Source organism: Larus michahellis, chromosome 2 (genome assembly GCF_964199755.1).
Source record: "Larus michahellis chromosome 2, bLarMic1.1, whole genome shotgun sequence".
NCBI classification, from domain to species: Eukaryota; Metazoa; Chordata; class Aves; order Charadriiformes; family Laridae; genus Larus; species Larus michahellis.
The window spans coordinates 113,966,558-113,978,986 of record NC_133897.1 but is presented as its reverse complement, the minus strand read 5'-3'; the positions used below and the strand labels follow the sequence as shown (position 1 = coordinate 113,978,986).

The following is a 12,429-nucleotide window of genomic DNA, read 5'->3' as shown; positions in this document are numbered from 1 at the left end:
ACTCCCTAACTATTTTCTATTCCTGGCCAAAGCAGAATGGGTTGGGATTGTGATCTTGAGCCTGTTTAAATAACCCTTTAATAAGGATTCTGGTTTTCTCATTATAGACAGAAATTTCAGATCTGGGGTTCTGGTGTCTCCACAGCTCTTTCCTAGGCTCTGTGTGATTATATTAGCTCATGGCTCTAGTCCTGAAGAGAGTGTAATTTCATCCTCACATTTCAAAAGGTTAATCTCTTCTCATTAGCAATAAGGGGTCACATCACGTGTCTAAAAAAATAGTAACATACATCTGAATTTCCTACCCATGTGAGCAGTGGAAAAATGAACAGGAGTGGGAAGGAGTCATCACATCATATACTTAACTCATCTAAATCTGGATGCTTAAATTAGGTTCCTCCACCAAGTGGAGTCAGAGGAGGAGTCATCTCTTTCACTGTTAGGAAAGTCAAGAAAGATTAGGCTCCTAATTTTTTGTATCAAAATATTTGATTGTATTAGATTATGTATCAAATACCTTAAAAAGGTGCTGTGAATATGTCGCCTTCTTCCCAGCCTCTCAGCTTTTTAAACCGCTAACTTACTGATTCTACTGAACTTTCAGAAGTACACCAGAACATCTTCTCTTGGGCTCTAGACCAACAAGAAACAACAAAGAAGCTTGGAGAAAGCCGAGAAGGAAAAACGTTCAGAAAAAAATTCCAGAGCTGAAGAGGAGGAGCCGCACGTGTGTGTTGCAGCCCCAACAGTAGCTGCTGCATTTGGAGCAATACTCTCCCCCCACATGAACTGTGAGAGCTTAGTGAGCAGAACTGGCCGTGCCCTTAATAAATATTTGGGCTGAAGGACTGAAGAAGGTCATGTTTTGAAGACCTAACTACAGACAATCTGATTGTGATGGGGGTAACAAGGTATTTCTAGGAGGCAAAGGTGTGACTCCCACAGAGCCAGGTAGGCAGGAGCTGTCATGGGAAGGGCCATCAAGCCCATGGTCCTCACAAACAGATGTCCAGCGTTCCCTGTGGGGCTGTAAGGGGTTGTCCCTGCCATTGGCTTCAGCATCCCAAATGTTGCAGAAACCTTTAATCTGAATATAGCTAGATGAAAGCCGCTGCAGGTATACCTAGCCGTGCCGTAATGGCAACTTTGATTACAATGTAGGTATCTTCAAAAAGAGAAGATCTTGAGAACCGAGGTCAGGACGTGATTATAAGAATTACAGACATTTCTAAAAGTACTGAGGAAAACAAAAACAAAAGCAAACTGAAAAATCCGTTGATTCTTCTATTTTAACCCTGATGACCAACTACATCAAAATGATCTGCTGGGAGCCATCGCAGCTGAAGCCACAATAAAGGAAACACCGGGTGGATTGGCAGCAGACATCAGAAACCTTCCCAGAGGAGAGAAGAGGTAAGGAATGTAGAACTGGCCTTGTAGCTTCTCCTTTAGCAGATGACAAGCTCTCAAAGTCCCTAATTAAGTTTCTGACTTTAAAATGTGATTTCCATTTGCTCCCTAAGGTTTAAAAATAGTGAAGACTGCAGCAATTGATGACGCTCTCAGTTGTACTAAATTAGAGCGTAGAGGAATTAGAAGTTGCTGCTGTTGGTTTCACATAGTGATGGTCTCTCCCTTTCTTCTCGCCCTTGCACCAGGACGCCGTTCCCTGCCGTCGCCCTCCCGGCCAGCAGCCGCATGCCAGAGAGGTACATCACCCGCTGGTGGTGCTCGGTGGTAAGAGTAAGTTTTCTGTCACTTTTTGGATTCACGTAGCCTTTGGAGCCCTTCGTTCAGGTGTACCCACGGGCCTGCACCTCTCGTCTTTCCTCATGTACCCAGTCTTGTGAAAGTGGGAACAATTTTGCCTTTATGAGTGTTTTTCACAACAGCTTAACTTTACTGCCTGTGATGGAAATCCTCTAGATTTGCACCGCAGTGAACTAACCCGGGCTCAGGGGATCCGTGTGTGTGGGTTATAGGCTGCTTAATTGCGTGTGGGCAATGTTGTCCTCTGACTCAGAAATATCTTTGCCTTGGGAAAAAAATAATATCCCTCAGAAAAATTCTTGTCTTTCTCCATTCACAGACATCATCTCTTTAATATTGCCTTACATTTGTCTTAACACAATTTATTGGATAAACGGCAAAAAAAGACTATTAGTTGTTTCCACTGGAGGCTGTGAATGATAGACACGTGTTTTACTCCTGTACAGTAATCGGGCATGTTTGTGATTAAATACTCCCTGATTCAAAAGCATCTCACCTGCTCTCGATATGACAGCAATAAAAACAGAGCTATGATGTGCTGTGTTTCTGGCACAGCTTCAGCTCTTCCACAAGAACTTAGATCGTGACCGTATATTCCAGTTAGCTGGGGCTTCAGGCTCTAAAAGCTCAATGTGAGTAATGAAGAGAAAGCAATCTGATTAGCTGGTGGAGCTGACTAAAAGGCACCTTCGTTACAAAGGAGGTTAAAAAAGGAATAAAACTATACAAAATGGATTAAAGATAGTATAATAATAATAGTATCAAACAGCATAACAAAGAAGAATGTCTGCATTCGACAGAAATCAATATTTAATAGATGGCACAGTGATGTCCATGGCTTTATATTTTTCTGTTTTAATGATCTTTACCACAGCTTGAGGTCCTTTGTCTTGTCCCCTTCTACTGACATCAGCTGGAAGAAACAGAGATTAAAACAAGGGTAATTTCCCCATGGTCATTGCCTGGCATTATTTCTGCTTTGCTCAGCCACGAACTGAAGTTTAAAGGATGAAGTGCTGTCACTCAAACTGATTTTTCCCTCCACCCTTTCTTACCAGGGTTAACCACTCAGCCAGTCACCAAGGAAACGCGTGGCTCCTGTGCCCATCGTACTGCCACCCTACAGCCTCATATTGGGAACGTCACCATAATCTCATTAGGAGGTTGAATTTGCCATTGAAGCTTGAATTCCCATAACAGGAGGGGAGTGGACTAATGCAATTAAGCAAATCAGCGTTTTGAGCCATTGCATGATACGTGTCTAATACCACGAGCAAAGACCAGGTAGTTTTCTTCCTCTGGGGGAAAAAAAAAACCAAAACAACCAAATAATCAACAAAAAAACAATACCCCAGTCCTCTCCCCATGTTCTGTTCAGAGAAATATTTTAGTCCTCTCTCAGCTGTAAAGGTCTTTACAAATGAGAAGATAACTTCACTTCGCCAAAAACCTGAACTTCTTCCCCCTCTTTTTTCCAATACTCCCATCCCAGTGGTTCTGATTATTTTTCTCTGTGTAATATTTATGCATCTAAAGGTAAAGTAGATAAAAACAGAACTTCAAGGACTTGAAATAATAACTAAATTCTGCTCATCCAGTAGCCTGGTGTCGTCGTTTTGTTTTGGTCCTTTCTCATGGTATGTGACAGCGGTTACCAGATCAGAACAAAACTCCTGTTGGTTTCAAAGCTGTTTGGATGTGAAGTGTTGCTTAAGTGCTGTGAATAACTATTTTAAAATACGCCCGATTTTCTGGAGGTAATTCCAGCATATTCAGTAGTTCGCTAGAAATGCAGATTATTAAACACGCAAGGCAGAGCTTTTCTGCCTTTTGTTGCGGGGTTTGGAGGCTAATCCAGTTCCCTCCTCCCTCCCTCACCCTGCCAAGTAAACAAAGCAGCAAGAGCGAACCGTAGCGAGAATCAGGAACCATAAGTCTTTGAATAATATCCTGGCACGTGAGTTTCAGAGGCGGCATATTTCTCTGGGAGCCCGGGGGAGGGAGGGAGCAGTGGTACCCTCCTGCCGATAATGCTGCCGTCTCTGTCACAGCGTTTCTTCCTCTTGAGGAGGTGGAAGATGGAACAACACGGAGGGGATCTGGGAGCCTCTTGTGTTTATTGATTACCAGGGAGGTTACGCCACCGGCTGCCGGCTGTATTCAACTTCAAATGAGAAAGGCAGGAATAACAAGTGTATTTTAGTAGATGTTATTGTGCTACCGCTTGTCTTCTGCCGAATAAATCCCAGCCTGCCACCGGGCACTGCAGTCAGAAGGAGTGAGAACACGGATTATTACTAAATAAGGGCATTGGTTTATACACCCCGCTTTATATAATACATGGTCCCTATCCTAAGCTGCTTACAAAACAGAGATACATTATGTAGGCAGTATACATAGTCCCAAAGGACAGCGTAATCTTAGCATTTTTGCCTGAAAATGCAAGTTACTTCAAGACTGAGTCAGTACTGAGAATATCCGTCACAAATTTGAAAATAGAATAGAGTACAGATAATTCTGTGGTGATTTGAAAAGCGTCACGAAGCTAAGTATTTCAGTGGTCACAGACTCCCGAAATGTCAGAGCTGGGCTGGTCCTGAAGAGAAATGGGAGTGTGCCGGAACGGAAAATGCAGGACTGAGGCTCACGAACACAATGAGCTCTGCACTGGGATGGCAATAGCCATACAGTTTGGATTAAAGTATTTTAGTATTTATGGTATCAGATTAGATAAGGACAACAACAACAAAAAGAATTGATGTTTTAAAAAATCTGTTTTGGACCAGGGGATGAAATTATTTTCCCGTGTAAGTTCTTACATAACATCGCTATAAAGTAGTCGTGTTTTGCCTATTTGGTTTTTCCCTTTTATCATGTTTGGATTTAAATGTAGCTTTAATCCTGCATATCCTGCTTTGAAAAGCGTAGATCTGTAATGTATTGTATAGTATTCTTTAAAAGGCTTTGCTCTGTAGTGTGTGGTAGCCTTGAGTTAACAGTACAGATTTCAGTTCTTAACCTTATGCTTGATAGTTTTGCTTGGATAATATTCTTCATTTAATACAGTGTACAATTTCAAATATGCACACTAACTGAGACACCCCCCCCAAAAAAAAAAATCAATAAAAAGTATACCATTATGTAATACCACTTATTAGATAAAACATGCAGTAGCAACACAGATTTATGGGCAAATTCCCCAAGGTACCAAAGATTACAAAATAAAGCACACCATCTAGTAATGCTGAGTTTACAGCTTGTGTTTCCCTATGAAGTTTTCCCAACAACTTATCTTTTCCTATGACTTTTTTTCCATGTTCAGAAGAACATTACCAAGCAATTGAGACACAGCCTGCGAAGCTGGCCCCTAGTTTTAGAGCTGATCTCTGAAGTTGCAGGGCTGTTACAGCGACACCAACATTATATGAAGTGAAAGTAGCAGAGCCTGAGACTGAGCCTTCGCGGTTGTAGCTCGGAAGTAGAGAAGCGAGTAGCTGCTTTATCTCTGATCACACGGTGACCACTGAGCCTGCCCATAGTTTGCACAAGCAGAGTGATTAGCCAGAACAGCATTTAATAACTTAGCAGACCTGTAACCTAGTTTCTCCCAGTGGATCCCATGCGTGATACAAGAATGGAAACATATGCCATCATTCCTAGTCTTTAACTAATTTTGCATCAAGCTAATCGGTACGTATTCTTGAAAATTCTTGAAGGGCAATGTCATGGTTTAACCCCATCTGGCAACTAGGACCACACAGCTGTTGCTCACTTCTCCTCTTCATCAGTGGGATGGGGAGAATAATCAGAAAAATAAGGAAAAATTATGGGTTGAGATAAAGACAGTTTAATAAGCAAAGCAAAAGGCACACATGTAAGCAAAGCAAAACGAGGAATTCATTCGCAGCTTCCCACGGGCAGGCAGGTGTTCAGCCATCTCCAGGAAAGCAGGGCTCCATCACACATAACGGTGACTTGGGAAGACAAAATTACATAACTCTGAGTGTCCCCCTCTTCCTTCGTCTTCCCCCAGATTTATATACTGAGCATGACATCATATGGTATGGAATATCCCTTTGGTCAGTTGGGGTCAGCTGTCCCAGCTGTGTCTCCTCCCAGCTTTTTGTGCGCTCCCAGCCTACTCGCTGGTGGGGCAGTGTGAGGAGCAGAAAAGGCCTTGACTGCTTATCAACAACAAAAAACAGGAGTGTATTATCAACATTATTCTCTTCCTACATCCAAAACATAGCACTATACTGCTGCTAGTAAGAAAGTTAACTATCCCAGACGAAACCAGGACAGGCAAGCACCATAAATGTGGCATTTTTAACACAAAAGCCATATTTAAGCCATATTTTGAATTCACCATGAAATGCAACTTTATCTGGGGGGCTGTGACCGCTGTCCCCGTGGTGGATGGATGTTACTTGCTCTCAAGGAGGTAAGGTAGGAGAGCACTGCCAAGCACCTGTGACCAGGTTTTCCTGGTCACCTTGTTTATCCCACACTGGGGTAATAGTTATCTTTTCCCCCGTCCTTTCCTGTTCTCTTTTTGATGGTGTATTTCATGGCCCTGTGATCTTCTGTCACAAAAAGGTTTCAACAGGTAGTTTACACAGCTCACCTCTACTACAGATCAGGCATAAAAGTATACCAAAATGCAGCTTCGCAGCTGCATCTCTGCATTGACCCACTGCCAGACTTAAACATAACGGCTTCAAGCTCTGCAGGCCTACGGCATCTTTCTTCCTCCTACTCATATTTTATGCTTGGAAAGAAGCAGGAAGCGTGGGTAAACCCACGAAGATGGGAGGATAAGACCTTAAAAATTAGACTGCAGGCAAAAAAGATTTGAAGAGAGGAGTCATGTGTCCCAAAGGGCAAAGGTGATTTTGATACTCTGCATGAGCAGGAGTTAGACGACAAGAGAAAGCAGGAGAGGGAGGTCAACAAAGACACAGGCACGCTTCAGGGAAAGAGTAGTACAGGAAGAGAAACTTAATGCCAAAAGTGAACCTGCCTTTTTATATTCCGGGTTTCTTCCATGCAGTCATATCAGCGCAATAGGCGTTTGCCTAGACTACAGGATCCATTCATACCTTTTTTCATCTCTTCGGGAGATGTTAAAATAGTACATGGCTTTTCCTTCTGAGATGGTGAACTCTTTTTTCGAATGGAAAAAGGATGGTCTGCAGAATCCAAAATTAAAGCAACTAAAGAGAGCTTTGAAGTTACAAATGATGATAAGCTTAAGAATAATTAGTGACAAATGCTGATTTAATAGATGGTAAAGGTCTTTCTTGTGCTTCAGCAGAGAATGGAAGTGTTGTAAAAATCACTGCACGTGTCTGGAGTGTGGCAATGCAGGTTCTTAGTACACAAGTCCAAAAGGCAGGAGGACGCAAGCTGTTGTGTGGCATGCAGAGGCACTGCTGGATCCGGATCCATTACTGTTGACGGACAGCAAGAAGGATGAGCCAAGTGTGTATTCTTCTTCATTCAAGTGGTGGCTGTCCTACCGTAATGCTTTACATTATAGTTCACTGTTTAGTGTTGAGGGGGAGTGCCCCAGTTTTAATATGAACACTTTGCCTGAATAAATGCCACATGCCTGTTTTTTGGGAAAAACAGCATTGATTCATGTAGAAAAGGTGACTAACAGCAAAGCAGAATGGGGGCGGGAGGAGGAAACGATAAAAATAATGGACCCTTAGTGTTCCTTTTGCAGGAAAGGCTCTGTTTATGATGCAAACAATAAAAAATTAATGCATCCATGACAGCGGATTAAACATGAGAGGTGGCACAGACATAAACTCACTGTCGTTAAAATTAAACTGCACTGCCATGCCCCTCATGAGCCGCCGCGTTAGGCCAGCACTCCTTGGGGCAAAGCTGCTTACCCTCGGCGGGGGGTGAGCGGCTCCTGCACCAGTGAACACAGACAGCAGAGGGACACCCTCGTGCGACAACGGCCCGTGAAGTGTGGGGTGGATTTTTTGAGGGGAGGCACTGTCATCAGCCATTGTGCATGGCCATGGTGCCTCACAGGGCCTCCACCAGCCTCTTCCTCCTCCCTGCCCTCCATTGCCCGATTCCACTTGGAAAGGGCACGTGAGGGATGGGAAGAGAGGGAGGTGCAAGGCATTTTCAGGCTTCGCTGGGGTAGTTTTCCAAATATACTGTAACGGGAAGCATGTCCTAGACCTAGAGGTATTTTATTAATTGTCGGAAGGTAATTTGATCTGTAAGCTTGCTTCTCTTTTTCTCCCTGTCCAGGTTCTTTCCCCTTTTCCCCCAAATTCTCCACTTTGCTGTGTGATGGTATGTTTACAGAAATCTAGCTGGCTAATATGGCTTACAATCCAATGCTGTTTATCTGTAACGTGTGCCAAAACAGGCTCAGTACAGGTCTTTATAAAATGATGAAAGGTCAGTCAAGTTCTCGTCTCTGAGCTGTTCCTAGCACACACAGTTACGATGCCCGTTTCCTGGGGTTTTAGGTGCTGCGGACCAACATAGTTTCTTGCTTTTGACCCACAGAGTAGTTCCTTTTCAAAGCAAACTAAAGTTATGTTCTTAACTATTGAAATCTTTCTTGACCATCCTAATGAAACGACAACACTAAAGAGGTTCCTGTGATAGTGGGACAATCATTTTGGGTCCTACAAACTCTCTGAGCTTTTCTATGAGCTTTCTACGGTTTTCCTTCAAAAAAAACACTTTTACTAGGATCAGTTCTCCTCTATTCTGTATTTATTCCTTATTCCAATATATTGTAATTTTTCTAAACGTCGTTTTATAGTTTTTGGCTTAGTTTTTCTTATTGCTGCTAAGCTCTGATGCAGAGTATATGTTTTAGCTTATATTTTTAAAATCCTGTAGAGTTCTCTTTCATACAAAACAGGATAAGAAAGGGTGATCCATGTTCTGTGTCTTACCATTACAATTTCTACTCTATCATACATTACTCTTTCACTTCCCTTAATTTAGCTAATTCTAAACTTTTAGAAATCTCTCATTATCATATTTAATTAATGCATAAATGGAGGATGCTCTGGGGTTAAAAGGACAGAAATTAGTTTGGATTGCTGTTTTCAGATACCACTAACCTGGAACTGGGAGTCAGGGCATGTGTTTTGAAGTCCTCCCTAATTAAATGTCCAGAACTCACCATGAACAATTTATGAATTGAGAATTATTCATAACAATTACTTTGGAAATAACTGAAACAAATAATGAAGTTTGGAAAACCATAAATGGATCTTTAGCATTTTGCAAGTGCACAAAAGCTAAATATGATGAATACGTTTTAGAAATAATTATTCACTCATCTCTAGTCCCCAGTCTTGAGTGGGTCTAAATTTAGTTTACTACAAAATTGTCTATTACCTAATTTCACTAAGGTTTTCCTAGAGTCTGTCGCATTCTTGAGCCATCAGAATGAAATTTTGCTATCAGCAAATTTTGTGAATGAAGACATTCACTTCCTCTTCTAAATTGCAAATAAATAGATTGAAAATGACAATTGTATTGTGATATTCCTTGACAAAATCAACAATTAACATCTTTCCATTTTTGCCAGTTATCTCTACGTACTTCCCACTTTGCATTAAGTTTTCAGCTCATTGCAAGATGAATTGTCAACAACCTCCAAAGACAGATTTTATCGAAAACCTTCAGAAAATTTGAAATAAGTGGCAGCTGCTATTTGTTGTGCATTTCATAACCTCTTGGTAGAAGAACGTTAGCTGTTCTATGAAAGTATCAACAGTTTCATTTTATTATTTTTAATTAATGTCTACGCTACACCCAATGCTGAGTCATCTTCTGCGCTTTCCCGGAGCAGTAGCTGGCTTGTGATTTCACCTCCGTGCCCATATCCCCTCTTGGTAGGGGAGATCTTCCTCCTCTGTTTTTTTCTCTGGGATTAATCCAGTCTTGTCCAAGCAGTCACAAGCTGTGCCACCATAGTCAATGGAGTTAGATCCATTTCTCCATGGACAGGAGCAGCAGAGCCAGGGCTCCAGCTCACAGCCCAGCCCGCGCTCCCGGATCATCCCTACTGCCCAAAACGGTGGTTGTGAACAAGCCACTTGGCTCTTCGGTCCCTCCTTGGGGAGGGGTGAGACAAAACCTTGGGACAGAGAGCCAAGCCCATGGCAGCGTGGGTGGGAGAAAGGGTGGAAAACTGAACCTGGGACCTGTCTCCTCCCAGCTCAGGGCAGAGGGGCTGGGGCTGGGGCGAGCACCTCTGGCAGCAGCATCGCCTGCACCCCGCTGTGAAGGGGGCTGGTTCTCACGCCTGCCTCAGCACTAGCACTCCCAAAGCACCCACTGCCATGGCATCCCTCGGGCAAGCACCTGTTCTTACTGAGGATTAGGATAAATTAATTTAGGAAGTTGCAGCATCGGCATAATGCAGCAGCGGGAACTTGTCATCACTCTCAGACCAAGATATCCAAGAAACTGAGGTTTCGTTTTATTTTGTCTTTAATGTAAAAAGGTCTTCATATGAATATTGGACTAATTGTGCACAGGGAAGGCATTAAAATACATTTAACATTTTAAGGCCGGTTAGTGCTAGCACCACCCTGTCACCTCAATTTTAAATAGAGAATATTAGAGCTCTAATTCCATTGCCACGCAAAAAGTTGAACAAAAAGATATTTCTGCCTTCAGAGGCTGGAGAACAGACTCCAAACAGTCTTCCAAGATAAGATAACTAGAAAAGTCTTCTTCCTCCCTGTTCTTCTTCTTCCCCTGTTTTTCCTGCTCTGGCAGGGCACTTCAGTATAGTTCTGAGCTCGACCCTACAAACTGAGATGCAGTAAATCAATTAGTTATCAGGTTGTATCTAATTCTTTATAAAATGTGGGCATTTCCAGTACTAAATGACATAAAGAACTGCTTCAAACTAGCCTCAAAAGAGAAGAGCCCCGAAGTAGTGTTGTTATGGTTTGAGAAAACCCGTAACAATTTATTGTCGTTTAGACAATTATTCTGTCACCCGACGACCCCTCCCCACCTGGAAAGGGGAGTCGAGGAAAGCAAGGAAACACAAGGGTTGAAATATAAATAGATTTAATAGGATAAGACTAAATAATTACAATAGTACTAAAGAACCAGTATTAATCCTGATACTAATATAAGATATACAAGGATTATGCTCAGCCCATTCCACCAGCAGAAGCCGTGCACTCCCAGCCGTGGGCAGCAAATGTCGGACACTGCGAGCGCAACGGCTTCGGGAAGGAGGGAAGGGCTCAGGGGTCCGGCACAGGGGCAAGGAATTCTCTGGACCGCCACCATCAAGAGAGAGAGAAACTCCTCAGCAAACTTTCTAATTGATAGTGAATGTGACGTTCACGGTGTGAAACAATCCTGTTGTCCAGCCCGGGTCAAATGCCCAGGCCTCGCTCCTCCTCGTGCCTGCACCTGGCAAGGCTTGGAAACTCTGAGACCTTGAATCCTACATGGCCTAGCTGGCTATAAAGTAAATATTTTCACGGATTCAGACACTAGAGTCTTCCAAAAGTGGAGTTTTCCCCAGCATTAAAAAAGAAACTAGTCCTGTGTCGCTTAGCCCAGGATAGTTGTAAATATATAACTGGTCTCTAATTTCTGAGCCTTTTTTGGAATTCTACTAATTCAGTGCTAAGGACACTTCTTGGATATGCTACAGGCGTCTGCTGATCTGAAAATATTTTTTAGTGAGCAGTAATTCCTTGTTTTAGGGAAAAACTTCATTGTTGAATCATTTGTTACAGGTGCAGGGAAACAACGCTGTCGGTTCTGCTACTGATCAGAAACAAACTGTAACAGACTATGAGACAAGTTAAGAAAGCAAGCAAAGCTTATTCTTCGACTTCTGAATTGCTAACAGTATTTGTTTAAATTCACAAATTAAAGTCAATGACTTATTTACTGAAAGAGTGTGGAACCTTGAACATACCACTAATACTATTCTTTGGTGACTTATATTGTGCTTAGATTGTAATTATATTGTGCCTCTACTGTCCCCTGCAATCAATGGTCCATCTTCCAAGCATCCCTCGGATGTATGGACAACAATCTTACTCGCTTACACTTCTCTTTATGTCAGTATAACGCATTCCTGCTCATTGGCTTCTCCTTCTTCCAGGCCTTTATTTTTTGGTACTTAAACACTGGTGGGCGAGAGTTTGCATGTTCCTCAAAAATCATCGATTTCTCAACTGATTGTGGAGCCTTGCCAGAAGAGTCTAAACTGCAGGAGGTAACTGTGGGCTTGCCTCAAAGGTGCTGCGTAATCGAGAGCTTGACTTTCACATGGTGATGCAGCGACATGCCCCAAATTTGGATGGGAGAGTCGGAGAGGAAACCGTGTGAAAGCACAAGCTGGGAAGCAGACTTCAGTAATCAGCTTGCCTGAGCCCTAACAGAACAGCAGATGCACTGAGGACAAAGCGAGTCCTAAACCATCACAGTCAGAGTATTTGTAAGAAGCAATTGTTTGGGATTTTTCAGAGGCAGAAAAAAAGAAACAACTAGGGAGCAGCTGTCTCAAAACCCAGACTTAAATCAAAACCAGCTACAGCTTTGAAGGGAACTGGCACTAAAAGCAGAGGTCCTAAAGGTTTAGTATCAATTGGAGGTAGATTAATTGAAATTACTGAAAAG

General features: G+C 42.6%; 1 long non-coding RNA gene across 1 annotated transcript; it reads left to right on the top strand.

Annotated features, from left to right (window-relative positions):
- Positions 1 to 414: 414 nt before the first annotated feature.
- LOC141739436 (uncharacterized) lies at positions 415 to 4,878 on the top strand. The gene is made up of 3 exons (XR_012585706.1): positions 415 to 1,413; positions 1,659 to 1,743; positions 2,829 to 4,878. It is a non-coding gene; the product is annotated as an uncharacterized LOC141739436 (long non-coding RNA).
- The last annotated feature ends 7,551 nt before the right edge of the window (positions 4,879 to 12,429 follow it).